This window comes from Corvus kubaryi, unplaced genomic scaffold (assembly GCF_017639235.1).
Source record: "Corvus kubaryi isolate FWS band 111438036 unplaced genomic scaffold, C.kubaryi_AGA036_p1.0 37382, whole genome shotgun sequence".
In the NCBI taxonomy this organism is placed as follows: Eukaryota; Metazoa; Chordata; class Aves; order Passeriformes; family Corvidae; genus Corvus; species Corvus kubaryi.
The window spans coordinates 7,797,832-7,816,587 of NW_024581124.1; the positions used below are offsets into that span (position 1 = coordinate 7,797,832).

General features: G+C 42.1%; 1 protein-coding gene across 1 annotated transcript in view; it reads right to left on the reverse strand.

Annotated features, from left to right (window-relative positions):
• The window catches only part of LOC121667807 (peripheral-type benzodiazepine receptor-associated protein 1-like), a 42,157-nt gene that overhangs the window by 918 nt on the left and 22,483 nt on the right, over positions 1 to 18,756 (reverse strand). The gene's annotated exons all lie outside the window — the stretch shown is intronic.

Consider the following 18,756-nt stretch of genomic DNA (forward strand, 5'->3'; position numbering starts at 1 on the left):
CAAAGCCACTGAAACCAGTGGGAAAACTCCCCCTGATCCCTGGGTGAGATCCCAGTTGGTTATAGCTCAGCTCCACAACCCAAGAAAAGAGCCAATAAAGCACTTCCCTTGGGCAAAATTAGCTTCCCTTCCTCTCACCAAGTAGATCAATTTCAATGCCACCTACATCATTTTAAGCTGCTTCTTCAAGAAACACAAGAACTAGGGGAAAAGTTTCTTAAAAATAAAGAAGGATTTAAAAAGCAATGTAACATAGCATCAGCATTGTGACAGTTGTAAATGAATCCAAGTTTGATGTAAAGTCTAGCATGAAATGCAATTAACTGGTCCTTCCTAGGCTCAGATTAGGAAGTTGCTGAGATGATTCCATATTCAGATCCTCGTGCAAATGTCCCCTGCATGGACAGGAGTGAGTGGTGGCTGCCTCCACAAGGATCAGATGTAGCTCTGGCAAAGAGAAATGCCATGATTTTTAAGACTTAATTTACAGGGCTACAGCTCACGTGACAGAATGAGCTGATGGGAAGAACAGCAAATATGTGCAAGGAGGAGACCTCCACTGGCAGGGTTCAATTTTAGAACTTCCAAAGGGTGCACAGAGTCGAGCATTTGAGCAGTGCTGGGGGACAGCCATCCTTGAGTTCAGTGCATCCCTTGTCACACACATACATTGAAGGCTGAGTGTTCAACAGCACAGGAACACCGATAAAAACCCAGAAGAAATGCAAGTGTAGAAATAAGGGTTTTATCAGAATTTCTCACTTTTAAGAGTGTCGGAGACAACGTGTGATGGACTGAACGCAGCCCCCATTCCCCACAGGTAGATAATTCAGAATTAAAGCTGAGCCTGGGGGAAGTGGGTTTGGGTTTTATTTATCTGATTTGATTGGTAATAAATTATTTTCCCCAAGTAGAGCCTGTTTTGCTGCAACAGTAATTCCTGGGTGATCTCTCCCTAGCCTTGTCTTGATCCAGAGCCTTTCATTCTATTTCCTGTCCCCTGAGGGATGGAGCAGCTTTGGTGGCACTGGGACCCAGCTCCCAGCCTGACTCCAGGGGAACACAGAGGGACTTCTGCAGTTAATTTCTGTGAGAACTTCTGGTGCGTCCTCACTTTTCCACAAAGTCTTCACAACTCCCTACCATGTGCTCTATCCTCACATCCCTCTTTTTGCAAGATTCAGGTCAAAATAACCAAGTGCAAAGTTGTTGGAGCTGTTGGAAGAGCAGTTTTAGAAATAAACTGTCTTGCAACTAGGGCTCTGAAGCAGCAAGGCACCTTTCCATAATACTTGATTTGGGTTGCATTTCACTAACTAGATAATAAAAAAACTGAGTAGAAAGATCTGCTGATTAAGCTCAGCAAATTAAATTCTGATGAGCCCCCACCTTTGCAGAGATGGCTTCATTTCAGCTACACTGAGGGGGCAGGAGGGAAATTGAGAAAGGCTCAAGGCTAGCCCACACAGAGCAGTGTCCTCAGGATCCAACACTCTGTGCAGCCAGCAGGAGACCACGACAATAACTCCCTTCCACCCAGTAAACAACACTCGGATCTCGTCCTCTCTGCAAACTGTTGAAAACCATCGAGGTATCGGTTCCCACCTCTCTTCAGCCAACAGTTCTGCCCCCCCAGTGGCTGCATTTTCACATAACCATCTCTGTGCTTCTTCCTCGTGCCAAAGAAAACTTCCCTATGGGCATCTGCCAAAGGTATCCAGCTGCCCTCCTTACAACGCTCCCTTGCTCTGGTACCTGGGAAAACTCAGGACCGTTCAGCCAGGGGCACAGCAAGGTTACAGCCATCCCCAGCAGTGTTACAGAACTTCCTCCCACACTCTTGTTCCGTTTCATTAATCCCAAATCACCTGCTGAACTGCAAACTCCTCTGATCAATCACTCTCGTTGTCACACAAACGTAGCACTACACCCTCTGGAGCCTGAATTTGTGCTAAAACCCATAATGTAACAGAAGAAGGGAGAAGATGACAAGCATGAGTAAGTTCTTCCAAAGACTCTTATTTTTTTCCCTGGAATGGAATTCTAAAAATACCTCTGGATAGTGTCCCTCCACACACAAAATGGCAAGGCATTATGAATTGCATCCTATATGCACAGCTAAATATCAGAGGTTACAGTCTAACAGATTGCACAGAGCTAACGATAGAAACTTCCACTCGTACCCCCACATTTCCATCTATTTTTAAAAGCCTTTACTTACATAATGTTTGGTGTCTTCATCAGCACAAGTGTAATTCTGATGCCAGCATCAAGGCTGGACTCGTGGGACATGGGCAATCACTCAGAAAAGGATGCATCCCTACAGTTCTGCTGGGCTTGGGCCTGGAGCTCAGGATCTTTTATTTATTTATGAGTTTCCTGAGGAGAACCAGTGGCTGCCTTGTGTCAGCTGAACAGGATCGTAATTCAATCCTCCCTGGAACCTGTCTAGCTGAGTGACTCATTAGGGTGCAGGCTGACTGCTGAAGAACTGTGGACAAAGCCTTTTGCTGGGGAAGATACATTTTGAGAAGTCACTTCATGCAGTACAGGTTATCGAAGTTTGGTTTTGAGAGATGGCATTATTTCTTAAAGACATAAACAAATGCAGCGGCGCACGTTCACACCGTGGAATGTTTCGCTGCAAGGATTGTGTCAATGGGCAGTGGGATGCCTGATGGGCACGAGCCTTCAAAATGCAAGTTCACAGCTGCAGCTTGGTGTCCAAGCACGGGATCTGCAGTCAAAGTGTTACTTTGCAGAGAGTTATTACTGCTCTTGTGGAATTCCAGCCTTCCCTTAGGGCTCTCTGAGTACAAAAGGCAAAGAGTTCCCTGTAGTTTCACAAATTTACAGCTCTAGTATCTACAGTGTCTCTATAAATGCAGGTAAAAGTCCTGTCAGAGCCATAACCTCATGATAATATCCCTTGCAGGGTTTTCACTCAGGAAGGTTTCAGGTAACAGGAACAGCAGGAGGAGCTGCCCCTCTCCCAGAGATAACTGCTGCAGCGCACACACGGGTGGGAAGTTTGCTGAAGAACTCAAACAGTCTCTGCAGAAAATCCCTCACAGGAGCTTGAGTGCCAGACTGCTGCTGCTGGGTGCTGCTCACAGCTCTGTGTGCAGATAACCTGCCCAGCAAAGGCTTGCAGAGGAACCAAAACACTGATGGGTTACGCTCATAAGGTCAAATAAGTTTGTTTTTAACATTCATTAATTTGAAAGACGCTGTCCCTGTGTCATATCTTTTATGATCTCTGACTATACATTAGAAATAATTCAGCAATTGACTTTGGTCCTAAATTGCAGCTGATGAATGCATGGTGATCAAAGAGTCAGCAGCCAGGTTACACAGAGGACAGTAACGTTCAACGTGGAAGGCAAAATGTCAACAGTTGTAAGCTATCACTCCACTGAAGTTATTCTTAAATGTTGAGCTTGTAATGTAAGGCACTTCAATAAATCCTTCACAAAACACACTTCAATCTTCCCTCTTATATTGAAAGGATTATCCTGACCTACCTCTGCTTTTAACACTCTGCCTTTTTCCTTTTGCCTCTATCAGAGCACAAATATTCAGTATTAGTGAAATAATCAGCAGTATTACAATGTGCAGTAGTTCTGCAGCTCTGCACTGTGTGGGTGTGTGCAGAGAAAGACACATTTAATACAGATACTAACCAAGATGATGTATTTTATTTACTGTCTATAATTAATTTATTACAATTTATTGCTGTCTGATTAAGTCTAAGTAGCTAACAATAAGATTGTGGGATTAGGAACACTGTGAAAATGCCCCTTAATTTTTCAGGTTAAAGATACTGCAGAGAACAAACTCATTACCTGCACTGTGGTAATGCAAGACAGCGTGGCAGAGTTTCAGACAAGGGATGTGACACCACACAGTACCCACAACACAGAACAATATTGCCTATCTCCAACCTCCACAAGCTCCCAGTGTGTATTTGTCCATTGTTTCCCATACAGCCTCTATTAAAAGATTAAAACTATGAAATTTTACATCTGCCTGCAATTTTACCCAGAGGGAAAACTGAAGAAGCCATTATAACACTGAAATAAAACAACATTATGTGCAAAAACTAATGTGATCTTTGTGATTATATAAAAAAAAAAAAAAGGTGGGGTACTGCATCTTACCCAAAGCACAGACTCCTCACTGGTTCCAGAACCCCAGAGCAGCTCCTCCTAGGTCTGCTACAAAAACTGATCCAAAAGTCAAATCCCAAGGAAGCACAAAAGGTCATTTTTATTGATTTCTTTTACTGCACACCTGCCTGCAGCTTCCAGGGCTGATCCCTGGTTCCTCCCCGGCCGCTGCCCCTGCCTGACCCGGTGCAGCTGATAACCTCTGACAGGGCACCCACCTGGACCACCCTCCACACAAACACACCCTGCACTCTCCAGGCAGCCTTGCCAGCAGAAAAAAACCCCACTTCATGTGCTTTGCAATCTCACTGCATGTTTTAGTTATGACTGAAAAAGAATCATTTGTTTATTACAATTCTGCATTACCACCAAATCTTACCCAAACCAGTGGATCTGCACAGCCCCTAACACAGAAATGTGGCTGAGGTTAACTTTAAATTGCACATGCAGGAAAGGGGGAGAGATTTGAGAAAGGATAACAAGCTCCTGACAACACCAGAAAGCTTCTATAAGAGTGGTAGTGCCTAAGAAGCAGGCCTTGAGGAGTTATGGAAATTGCTGTTAGAAAAACAAAAGCACCTTATAATCACTTGCAAAATTATTACTCTCCACGAGAAGAAACTTGTTAATCACAGGACTCAACTAGTGAAAGAACATGGAAATTCACAATTCCTAAGCTATTGATTTTGAACTTGGTCACCACAACACTGCAGACCTAATTTCTCTATTCAGGATGTAATTTCTCTACTCTACTCAGGATTTGTCTGCAAGAAAAGAGAGGATATTTTCTGTCATATTTAAGTATGAAAATGATATCATTTCCTCACTCTTGCATGTCTTTTTTTTTTTTTAACCACACAAGTGATATTAACTGAGAGGCAAGGGCTCCATTTATTGGGAAAATAAAGTTTTTTGATCAGTACTACGCTAATACTCCTAGAAATGGTCCCCACAGCACGTTTGGTGCCAGTAATGGTCAGCATAAAGTCCTCACAGAATGCCTCAAATGCAGCTGGAGGAGCCCTCTCCTGACACCTTTCCCTCAGTGAGGCAGCACCATGCAGGATGCTTGGTTCCAAGTTTTAGTGTTAAGTCAGATCCTCAACCCCGTTACAACCGAGAACACGGAATCCCTTTGATGATGTTTGTCCTACAGTATGAGAGCTTCTTGGCGTGTTAAACCATCACCAGTTTTGTACCATGACATCATATTTCAAAGTCACAAAACAAGTTAATTAGTGAGATCGTGCCACCTCGTCCTTAATCTCATTAGAAAAGACTAATGGCTGCAGAATCAATTATTTCATACAGATTACTGCCTCAACACCATCAGCCTTTACATCACACAGGCTCATTCTGAATTTCAATTCCATTGTCATTTCCTCCAAGTTTAATTACAACCCTTCATTAAGTCCCTTCTTTAATCAACTTTATAGCTATGTCCATTCATTTATGGCTGCATATAAAATAAAACAAAGAGCAACTAACAAAACTACAGGGCCAGCAGCAGAGCTTTCCAAGAATTTGGCCGGCCCTAACCTCTGCTCCAGGAACTGCAAGCATTCCTTCCTTTGAAATATGCACAGTAAACTCATAACAAATACAAAGAAGCCAAATTTTTTAGCTAAGGTTTACAAAACCATGACACAGTTTTTATTTTGCAGTTCCTGAAAATCCAGTGGGTTCATGATTACATTTGCACACTTCATTGTTCAGTCTTCTGTCAATTCAGTTTTTTGGGCTATGCAGGTGCTACATTTTTCAAAATAGATAATTTCATTTCCAAAGCAATAATTGAGATTTTTCAGCTTTACACTTCACTGTTTTCATAAACAGTTTGTACTTCTTTCCAATGCAGTGTGGAGAATGTTAGCCATGAAAATCATTATATCTGAGTGAGCATCAGTGGAGTTGGCAGCTAAATGCCCATTTTATAAACACACTAACACATAAGCATTCTCCCAGTATAAACACTTGTTGGACCTAAAGAGAAGCGTACCAGTACAGACCTGCACAATACCAACATCTAAATCATAATTAACAATCACAGAATATAATTAATTACTGCTTGGTATGTTAATAGAAAAGAGTAATAATTCTTTTACAACATTCTTATTATTTCAAGAAAAAAGTTTAAATATTCGCCATTAACCTGAGGAATCTTTCTCATTTGATCAGAGAGGTGAGAGATTTCACAAGTATTTGACCCTTTTTAATTGGGCAAAAGGGAAAGTTTCTGGTCTTCAGTGATCTACAGTGAATGAGGAGATTGGAATGGCCAGGAATAGCCTCTGCCCTTCTGATATCTTTAATTAGCTCTACCCATTTATTTTCTTCCCCTCTCTCAAATTAATAAAAAGCTAATTTATGTCCCTCCCTAACTGCAGTGTCAGAGCCAGCACAGCCATCCCCTCCTGACCATCAGATCCCCCAGTCTGGAGCTATTTTTGCCATTTCTTTCCCCTTTACCTCACACCCACTTGTTTTACACCTGCCTCCTGTCCCTCCAGACCTCGGTGACTGTCAGAACCTGCTGCCCATCCCTCACCAGACTCCTGGATTAGGGCAGAGTCCTTGCCACCCCAGCCCCAGGATCTGCCCTTTCCCATGGTGCAGTCAGCAGCTGTAAAATATTTTGAGTTTTCTGATGTTCTGAGCACAAACTGATTTGTCAGGAAGGGCTATGAAACACCAAACACTCCTATGCCAAGCACTATGAAACACCAAATAAATTCAGAGTAACAAATTTCTCTATTGGTTAGACACGTTTCTACTTTTGCTTTGTTTGCTGATTTCTTTTCCCCACCATAGTGAAACAATTTCTTTTCATTTCTTGATAGAGAGCCCAAGTGGTTTTTTTCTTCAATTCTATCTTTCATGTTCTCATGCATAACTGGCAAAACTATCCAGTGACTTCTTTCTTTAAGCTCTATTAGAATAAATGTACCAAAAGGAAATTAGCAACAAAAATGAGAAAAGCCAACACCCTCTCTGTATGCCAATTTCTTCCCTTAAATACAAAAACTGAGACCATGGGAATCCTATTTCACTGAACAAATTAACAAAAGGTCAGAAAGCTTGATCTTTGTCACTGGTGTACCCTGTCTGAAAGCTGAACTGCCATTTAAATATTTATAAAGGAGAGATGTAATTGCAGGTTGAGAGCTGTGAGAGAGCTCTGTATGCACAAGAGGAAACTGAAAATATTCGTGACATGGGAGATGTTCCACCAAAGGAAAGTCTGGGTGAAGGAAAGGAGTATTAACCTGGCATTTTAGCAATTTCTGGATCCAGGCACACAAGGAGTGTCCTAAAGCCTTTTATTTTTGGGGTCTGTTACAGGACAGAGACACAGAAGAAAAATTCAGACTTTACCAGCCACTGAAAACTGATGAAAAAATTGGTTCCAAATGATGACAGGACCACCAGCATGATGGATCCATGTTTCATTTTTATGATTTTTTTTTTTTATGAAATAAAAAAAAAAAGGGAGGAGAAGCAGCTGCACACATGTCAAAGGGGAGAGAGCAAGCAAAGATGTTCAGACCCTGCTGCATCCATTAACTGGGCTTGCCACCAGCAACAGAGCCCTCTCCCAGCAGATTAAGGGTTCTTGCTACATCATCTTCCTGTCTGCCTGATGCTAGTTTAATTAAACTAAATTTATACTTTTCCCTCTAGCTTGATACCCAGTTTATTGAAGTTTCTGTTCAAGTTTTTCTCTTTGGCACCGCAGGAAAGCTCAGAGATTTCCCAGCCAGTTCTTCCTACACAAACCCCAGATACCACAAATGGTCCTCTCTGCATCCTTTACCTGTGCTCCCCTCAAGCCCAGATGTGCTTCCCACATGCAGGGAATGTTCCCATTTCAATAAATTCCCTTCCAGTCACAGGAAGCCCCAGCCCAGTACTGCTCCAAAAAAGAGGCTCTGCAAACCACAGCAACCAAAGGGCAGCACAGCAAATGCTCACACATTTGTGAGATCATATTTTGAGAGAAAAATGCTTAAAGAACAACCTTGCAGTAAACTGGATGCTTGAAAGGGAAGTGATTGCAAGATAAATAAAGTCTAAACTCTATCAAAAATACACACAGTGAGCTTGACAGGAATTCTTCTCAACCATCTGAAGAGAATGAGTATTTGGCTTTCCAGAAAGAAGAACTATCTGTGGGGTCCCTACCTCATTATCCCCATGGTACTGGAAGTTTTGAAAGCAAGCTGTCGCTGCAGTGGGCTCCAAAAGAAAGAATCACAGCTTCTTGTTAGGGAATTTTTTGGAAGCGTGTAACAAAACGTGCTGGTTGGTTAGACAAGGCGACATCCCAAAATACTCCACTGATGACACCTGGTGGAGTTGCACAGTGTTTTCTATCAGCTTTCTGAATACATTCCAGACTGCAGGCAACCAGGCTATCAACCTTGGAGACAACAGGCCACGTGAGGATCCCCACTGCACACTGAACTCACTGGGAAATCTTTCATTCCATTCTGCACTCACGGCATCTCAAAGGAAAATGTCTGTGTGCTGTAGAATCCAGCATTTCTTGGCAGAGAGGCAAAAAAGAAAATATAAATTACAGAACATGGTCAGGAAGGTGCAGGCCATCCTTACCAAGTCAAGTCCTTGATTCAGAGTAAACAATCCTAAATCTATGATCCATGAGCAAGGGCACCAAAGAGTGACAAGATCTCGCGTTTCACTAATATTTGGAGTGTCAGGAGGACAAAAATGGAGGTAAGTCTTTATTAATGAGCTCACATCTGTTTACATAAGCTTTTTTTGTTTGTTTTTGTGAGGAGATTGCTTAAGAAAAGCATTGCAGTGAGAAGTTCCTGAGCACCTCTTGTTCAGAAAGTCTCCTCAGCAGCAAATTGTTGATGACTGGAAGAACATGCACACCAAAGATAACTCTGCACTTGCTCATACTTCTGTCCAAGCAGACTGTTGATCATTGCCTGAACTAAGTGGACTTTTATTCTGAATTCATTTTATGTTTCTAAAATGATGTTGTACCATGTTCCTTACATTCCAACACCCATCACTGCCAGCTGTGCCATCAGCTTTAAATCCCAGGCTTGTTGGAACACCCATTATTCTGCTCAGAGTTTTTGTACTCTATCCAGTCTTTCTGGGTCAGTTTGGGGGCTGTGAAGCATTTAAAGATTGACATGTGAGCATCCCTGGCTGGAACATCCATTCAGAGCACGTCCCTGTAAAGACACATTGAGCCTTCAGTTGCAGAGTGCATCTCAAAACTCGGCATTTGAGACTTCCACAAGTTCTACCATCTTGAAGGAAACCCTCATGGCATGTTGGGAAGAGCCACATGAAAGAAATGAGTGGTGTGTTGCCACTGCCCTCTCCTGGGTGAGGCGGAACAGGACAGACATTGGTGCTTCCTGTGGCTCTGGGTCAGCAGGAAAATGCCACCTGCAGCTCCTCATTTTTATTTTCAAGGCGGCGTTCTTGAATTTTATTTCTGTGCTTGCCATGCAATAAAGATGTGCAGAGCAGTAACCATCACAAAAGAGCTGAGTGACAACTGGCGGCCGAAAAGTAACCCGAACTTTCCAAGAAGCTGACAACTTGAAGACCCTGTTGATTTCAGCTAAAAAAAAACCCCTTCTTCCTTTTGAAACTCAGCTCTGGTAATAGAGAAAAATCTCTACCTTGAAATGCAAACACAGACACATTTTCTGGCCTGGATGTGGAAGGCTGTTGCCTTTAATAATCTTACTTCCTCCACTGGTTTGGGCTGCCAATGAAACCAAGCTACTCTGGTGGCTGTCAACTCTTTCATAGGACCAAGAATAAATGAGTAAGATGTGTTTGTCACCAGACAAAAAAAAAATCCCTATATCTCTGTCCAAATATCCCTCCAATATCAGCCAGACTGAACAATTCCCACCATGACAGCAAAGAGGAAACACTACTGAAAATGCTGAGTTTAGCTTGAGGCTAATTACACAGATCTAGCTTTGGGTGAATGGTGATCTTGATTGTGAATGGGAAGATTGTTGATTAGATTTTTTAATAAATAAATTTAAAAATTAGAGCTCACTTGTCACTTGAAGCTCAAAGTAAGAAAGAACAATAGGCAGTACTGGAGGCTATCCAGGCATGCACAGTCCCAGCACTGGAACAGAAACATCCACAGTGCTATCACCAGAATTATAAAATGAATGCAGACAGTTGACAAGGAAAAAAACCCTGATAAGCAATAAAATGCTCACACCAACCAATGGAAAAAAACTGCAGAAAAACTATGATTTACTTTGATTTGACAAGTGAACTATGTAGCAAACTGAACTACTTCCTTCCAAATGAAGGAATAAAAACCAGCTAAGGACTGGGCTTTTCTTTTTCTTTTTTTTTTTTTTAATTTGAACATTACAATCTTCAACTATATTAAACTATAAACTATTAAACTACTTTTCCACAGTTTTCTGCACTTTTTTCCATCAAAGATGACCATGGCTCTGTGCTCCCTCCCTCTGTAACCTTCTTATCACACAAACCCTTTCTTCATCAAATGAAACTCTTCACAAAATCCAGCACTGGTGGGAGCTCTGCTGAGCAAACTCCTGTTTGCAAAAGCCTCTTCTCACTTCTCATATCCTGGCCTTAATTTTCCTCTTTTATGCAGTCAATATCACATTGGTTTGCCCTTTCAGTTTAAAAATTTCTCAATCACTCTGATTTTCATAATGGCTCTTGCTTTAGCTGACACCAATTCTCCAAAGCACTGCAGTCTTGAGGGTTCCCATATTTTTAGCTACTGTGCCAAATTGCTCTGAATTTAATTAGTTAAACACCTAGCTGCAGAAATCTATCCTAAATTCCAAGTGAGAGTCTGCTGTCAAAGTTTTTATGATAAATTCAAAGCAACTTTGGTACCTTCTGGGCAGGAAGTTCTGATGCAAATGACTCATGGTGCTCATCTAAAAACCACTTCTGGCTGTAAGTCTCAAAAAGCAGTGTACCACAGAACGTGTCAGTAAGTCCCGTGGCCAGAGCAAGGAATGTGATTCTTGGGGAAAATACAAATCTGGCTGTCTAGATGGAATAACTGCTTTATTTATTACTCTTTAACACTCTGATATAAAATTTACAAGGATAAACTAAGATAAAGAGGCAAGAGACATGTCTAGACCACTGAGTATTTCTTTCATGGAGTATAAGCATCAAATAATTTACCTAATTTACAAGTTAGAAAGAGGTTGTTGAGCATAATGGCTGGCTAATTTCTCCATTTTATTCTGCTGCAAATATGGGCACCCTCTGTGTACTGGAAAACTGGGGCAAGAAATCCCCCCTGTGCTAAATGTGCACAGAACCCTTCTCCACAGACCGTGAGGCAGTTTTGCCTCAACTCTCAACTGAAATCCGGACAAACCCCCTCACTAAGAAGAAAAGTCTTTATGAGCACCAGATATCCATTAATGTTGAATCTCCTAGAATATTCTTTTTAATAGAAAAATTCACAACATCTCATATATTAACACAGACTTCACATTCAGGTTTCGTAGAAGTCCAAAGGATGTCCACATGACGAAGTTGTCACAGCTACATCCCTGTTCAGCAAAGCTTTAATACCTGTTTTCAGCACCATGTATGAACAAGCCACTCTATCACTCTGCAGGAGCCACCCACTAGCAAACATGATGCCTCTCTTTTCCATGGGGCTGTTGATTTTTATTTAAATGAATTATGTACCAGCCAGACCAATTTTTCTTTCATTTCACACATGTAACTAATATATTTCTTACTGGCATTATCCCTGAGTGATATTACCAAAAGTCTAAGGAGAATCAGGCCTTTAAGCCCTAAGTATTATCAACAGAAAATGTAAATCCTTTAAAAAGGATTTGAGGTGGCTTTTTATGAGAAAATGACAGTCAGGAAAACGTCTGACTGTCTCTGACATAAACAACAGGACAAGAGCTGAAGATTCATCTCTGTGAAGAAATCCAAAACCCAAAGTGAAGCCAGAACTCATCTGATAGCAGCTGGTATCACTCAACAGCCAAACCATCCCACTTTGGCATCCCCATTTTGGCAGTAGCAAAAGTATCATTTTGGCAAAAACAGAATCTCCCCTCGCGAGGCAAACAGCATCCTGACCCTGTCTTGCAAAGCCCACGACGTCCCATCCTGTCCCAGGGGCAGCACTTTGAACAATTCTGTGACAAACAGCAGAGCTGCCTCCAATTTCATGATCAGCCACCATCAGGGCTCTGCTGATAATTATAAATGATGTCATGACCAAGTTTAAATGCATCTGCCAAAACAGAAATTGAACCTGCAGAGAGAGAGCATTTTTTTTTTCAGTGCAAGCCTTTGACATAAGCCCTGCTGGATCTGTGCCTACATAGGCAGCCAAAAACATTAGCAAACAGAGCAGCCCTACAGCACGGCCACCTGAGCACTGCAGGCCTTCCCCTGCGTTCCAAAATCACTGCAGTCCACAGCTTTAGCTCTACAGGTGAGAATCTGTCAGCCTGGCCAGGCACTAATGGGCTCATCAAAAGAGATTCTCAGCCTGTGGAGTATAAAATCAGACAGAGATGAGTCCACACTGCACTTGACTCTCCAGGTCCAAGCCACCCCTTAGTATAAACAACACAACTCTCTCTTCAGATAGGGAGAATTTGGCATCACCTGTATGGAAATTATAAATGATGCATCAACATTTATTAGCATCAAACATTTTTCAAAATGTACTCCAGTTACTGAGATTAAAGATATTTATTATTAAAAATGAATCACATTTACTATACAAGATCGAAAATAGAAATCTCCATGGGATTACTTTGTTTATCATTAGAGGTATATAAACACCTACACTCGACTTGTCTGGGCCCTCTTACAGTCAATGAAGAAATGGGCCCTTTAAGATGTAATTTATATCCACTCCATGACAGGTACTAAAAATAGAAAGCTTTCCTTCTCCATCTGAGTTCTATAACTTACTGCTGCCTGAGCATTAGTCATTCCTCATGGTCTCTGTGATGGTGCTAAAACTGGCCCTTTCTGGCCAGACTAACAGCAAATTTACCTTGACTTCCCACTTGCTCTTCTTATGAGTCATGTAAAGCTCACCTGGACCCCACACACATCTGTGCTTACACCTTCATTCCATGTGGAGCTGTGCCTCGAATAGCTGCTGCCACTTGCCCTGCTCCAGGGGAGCTCTCTGAATAAAGGCAAGTTAAAGAACTATATTATCACAGGTCCAGAATTAAGCCCAGGAAGTGAGAATCAATTTACTTTGACTTTCCTATTAAGTTATATTAAGATTAGTTAAAGGATTTTCTTTTTCTTTTTTTTTTCCATCTGCATCCCATATATGCAAAAGGGTAGAATTGATGATATGCAAGTCACATCTATCTTCCTCTTTGATCCAGTTAATGAAACTGAGATTCATTGCAATTTCCTGCTTTCCATCGTTTAAGGAATGTGGTTACTTTGAAGATTCCTTGAAGCTCACTGTATTTTTCCTTACAACTAAATTCTATTTCTCCTGGATATCTTATTTCTTTATCACTGCCAGTACAAGTTGTTAATATACATCTGTCTAAAGCATTCTAGACTGACTGAGCTCCACAAACTTAAATTCTGACTTGAATTGATATAAAAACTTTTCTAGAAAACAGTTTTGCTTTTTCTCTCTCTCCCTCACACACGAATCATGTATTTGTAACTGCTGGTGCAAGTACTGGAGCAGCATTTAAATGATGGGTTCAAATATGCTAAAATGGATGAAAAGGTGTCTTCATCAAGTTCATGGCTCAGCTGGTACCAGGTCAGCACTGAAGTGGCTCAGGACAACCCCCTTCTCTACCAGAACGTGGAATCCAAAATTATGCCATGACTGTAGACATGCAGGGAAAGAGGAAAGTGCTTCCCAAGAGTGACAAGAGCACAAAGAGGAGAGGCCAAAGCCCACGGCTGCTGCTGACCAATGCACAATCTGTGCAATTCCTGAGCAAAAGCCTTCCTGGGCAGCACACTCCCATTGCCTTGCTGCCCACGGACTCTCCTGTGCCCACGGTCCCACCCAAGGGACACTCCTGAGGCAGGAATAGAAGCAGGTCGTGCTGGAGGGGTGGCTCTGGCAGTGCCATCCGTGCGGCACAGCAGGGCACGCTGCAAACAGCACAGCAAAGCCACAGGTGAGGGAAGGGAACGAGGCTGAGTCAGGCTGGGAAAGTCTCACTCCCCTTGTGCCAGATTTGGGGGCTCTGCAGCGAGGCTGTGCAGCCCAGTTTGGACAGAGTCCTGCTGAGCTGCCGCTGTCTCAGGGATCTGCTGCCAAACCCTGCGCTGCCACTCCCTCTCTGGAGGGGAGCAATACCCAGAGGGGTGATGGCCAGAGGCTGTACACAACTACCCTGGGGTATTTCCCAACGAAATGATCCTGATTCCAGGACTCCAGGAACCAGAGTCCCATCTTTACTCTGACCTTCCACCCCTCACCTTCCACAGAGCAAATCAGGGCACATCCTATTTCAGTTCTGCAGGAAAGCCATTAGCACAAATACTGGAATACATCATTCCAATTAAAAATAAACAACAAAACCCCGCACCACCACATCTCCTGAAAGTCTTTACCTTGCACATTCTGCTGGCAAGCTTAGATAAGCACACTAGAGGGAAACTAAGAAAGCTCCAGACGGGAAAGGTTAATATTGCTGTGGTATGGCTTGGTTTTGCACAGTGATTAGGCTCCCTGCCAGCCTGATTCCTTCAATGTTTTAACTATCTGCAGCTGAGTGATTACATTAATAAACTTCCAGTGCAGACAGCATGCTAAATTCTAGCCACTGTTCATGTAGGAAGAGAATGGATGACTTTAAATACATTTTCTCTTCTAAATTCTAGGGGGGAAAAAAGGCAAACCCTGGCCTGATTTTCCCAGAAGGAGCCCTTCCTTAGAAACCTCCAGCAACCTCTTGATTCTCAGCAGGATTTTTAGGACCAGGAGAATTCCCTCTCAGATGAAGAAAGAATTTTTTTCTTTATTTTTAAGGTTGTAGCAGCAGATCTAACGTTCCTCTCCATCACCCATCACAGGTCTGCATAACTCAGATCCCAGTCATAACATCCCCAGAAATTACAGCTTGAAGACCTTAAGGTCAAAAGCATTCACCTGTACTATCTGGGCCAAGAGAATAAATCATCAGCAACGATTTATAATCAGAGAGGAATTTAGCACATCATAGGTGAGACCAGAAATCTTCAGCTCAAGTCCAACATAAACACAACCCTGAGTGCTCAGACTGGGCCGCACAAAATCCCATCTGTCCTACAAACAAATTATCAACTAAGGATGGGGAGCAAGTGAATCCTGTTGTATAACAAACAAATAAGAATATCTGCACATTTGGATGACAGGCAGAATGTTTGCTGGCAACACAGCAGGAGAGATTGAAGCAAGGTACTACAGCCACGTTGTTTCCCCAACAGATCCGAGCCAAGCACAGTGAATGCCTCTTTCAGCAGCTGGAATAAATGCACTTTGCTCCTCTGCAACAGGAACATCCCTGCCAGCCCTACAGCTTGACTTGTGCCTCCACTGTATCCTGACAGGAGACAAAAGGAATATTTGCAAAGTGAGCCAGACACACCTTCCTGCAGGGAACTACAGCACCTCTTACAGCACTCCATGAAAGTACTGCTGCCTTTTCACAAAACATTGTTCCATCACTTCACTCACCAGCACAAAACTGCTGGATTTTTTATTTTTAATTTCTGCATCAGGAAATGACTGACAATGTTCCACATATGCTGTACAGAAACCTACACATCTGGTAATTTTACCCAGTGGAGCAGAGCTGTGGTGTGGGCAGAACATCCAGGTTTGAATCCCAGCTCTGCCACTGACTCACTGCAGAAATTTGGTGAAATCATGTGCCCTTCTGAACAAAAGGGGGGTAATAATCATTCTTACCTAGGAGATGTGCACTAAGACTTTGTTAATTAATGTCTGTAAGGACTTTGAAATCCCAAGATGAAAGACAAATTGCATCAAATGAATCCATGAAACATAAAGTAATGTTATCTATGGAATAATGCATTTAACACTCCTTTAATGCATTTAACACTTCTTAACCATTAATCCTGGGCTTGTAAAAGGCAAACTGCTGCCATTCCGTCCGAAACAGACTTGCATACAGAGAGCCAGGAGCCAATAAAAGCTATGGACTCTGCCTCCAAACCTTCCTTCAGCTCACTGAGGAGGAATTCATTCAACCACTACCAGTATCAAACACAACTGCCTGGAGACAAACATGCAGGTTGTGTATGAAACAACTCCATGACTAAGAAAACAAATAAGCCTGTTTTCTGTGTGCTTGATCATCTGCAACCTGATCTTCAGGGGCTCCAGCAGAACTGCTCTGCAGCCCTTCAAAAGACTGAAAATGGACAGGGCAGCAGGAATCCACCATCACCAGTCCAGGCAACAAACACAAATCTAAACAAATACAAAATAATGGCCAAATGTACATCATCTCCAGCAAGGGGAGTTTACCCTAAATGTAGCCATTTATTAGCATGACTTTCTCTTCTATCTTTACAGAGAAAACTTGAATATCTGTCAGGAACTCATTCTACCTGAAGCACAGGCATGAGGGACTGAGCAGGTGCTCTTGACAGTACAAGTAATAACCTGTTGCTGCAAGTATACTTCCTCAATAACCCAGTGTATTTGGCCCCATGGGAATAACAATTTGAAATAAAATTCTGCTTTTCCCAAGAACACCTTTTGGAAAAACCTAGAAATGAATAGCAGAACTATTCACAATAACTGAATATTATGGCCATGAGAGATTAGGAGAAACCTTGGGCGTCCAGACCAGACATTTCTTTTAGTTAGGAACTCTGAATTGAAAAATATTCAGTCACCTACACTGAGAAAAGTGCCAGAGGCACCATGTAAAAACTGCAAAAGTAAAAGGGTTTATTTTACATAAATAACATTCCTGTAGCACTTGGAAGAATGGGTTCATTGAGAATTACTGAATTCAGACAGAGAACAGGTCCAGGAAGCACTTAGATAAGGTAAAAACTAAAGCTGGGTTAAACCTCAGCCAGACAGATGCTGTGGAAAAGCGGCACTGAAGATGAGCAGCTTTGTGGCATTTCTGAACACTTCCATCACCTTGGCAATCTCTGGGTGTTTGAACTGGAGTGCTCAGCACTGTCTATGCTTGAGTCAGAATTAGTGATGAAATCAGACCTACCTTGTCATTTTGTCACTACTAGACAACAGAGAATAAGCTCTTTTAGTGTTTCATAACATAAGCGCCCCAAATTCCTGGTTTATTCATGTGGCCCTTTCTTCTGGCTTGTTCCAGTTCCAACTCATCCTTCCTGAACACAAATCCTACACTGACACAAAAAGGCAAAGCTTTAAGATGTGTTTTAAGTATTCCACACTCTTCATAAATGGTTTTAATTATTCATGATGGAAATAATGTGGCTTGTTTCTCACACTGCTCTCCCGCCCTCCCAAAGGTGCCTGGTAGGTTCAGGAGACATGAAACACCGAGTGGGATATTGTGATATTTCCCCCGAAGTATTTACTCAATGTTTTTATTATTTATGTAACAGTAGTCTACTATCAATCCAAGAGTGATGGAGAGTGATAGTTAAACATTCCTGTGGGACTTCGCAGGCCTTCATCCCTGAAGCAGGTTTGATGGAACTATAAAAATCCAAATGTATTTTTTCCCATGCACGCTTACACTGAATTGCAACAGCAGGACTCATGCACTTGAGAAGATTTATCACTTACTGAGTAACATACATTGCACCAGCCCATTATGAAAGAAACCCATTTCAGCCCTGAAGTTATTCCAATCAATTAGAAGTTCTGATAATAGGAATGACATGGACCTTCAAAAGCACTGCAGCTCACAGGCATGCACTATTCTTCCTAGTTAATGCCAGCAATTATACTTTAAACGAATGTTGCAGAAAACAAAAACTAAATAAATAGTGCTACATGCCTCAAATCTGCATTTTTCTAACAGCCATGATTGCTATGAAAATTCTGTGCTCTTGGCAATTGTTACACACCACAAACAAATATCATTTTACCCTCAAGGCAGATTTGGTGTCAAGGACAGTCCCTTTTTGCTTACTTGGGAGTTTTAGTTTGGAAGGGGAGTAGGCCACAAATGACAGGCTTGTGAAAAGCTAAATTGTGATATATTACTGGGGACAAAGCCAGCACCAAAGACGAGGAATTAGGGAGGATCCTGTCACTCATCAGCATTTCTGAACCCAGTATTAGATCAGCCAGCTCTCACAAACACTAAATAGTTCTAAGATGGAAGGCTAGACAGACGACAGTAGAATCCCTTTATATATGGAAAATAAATGGATGCTGCCTTTTAAATCTTTGTTTTCCACTCCCCCTTCTCACTGGGTTTTTTTTAAGCCTCTCCACTTCTTCCCTCCTCATTCAGTAGCCTGGGAAATCCTACAGGATCAGATCTAACTTCTACAAAGAACAGCACACAGAGCTAAAGTGGGCAAACTAGGCTGGTAAACCCCAAAAAGAACACTAGTGCAA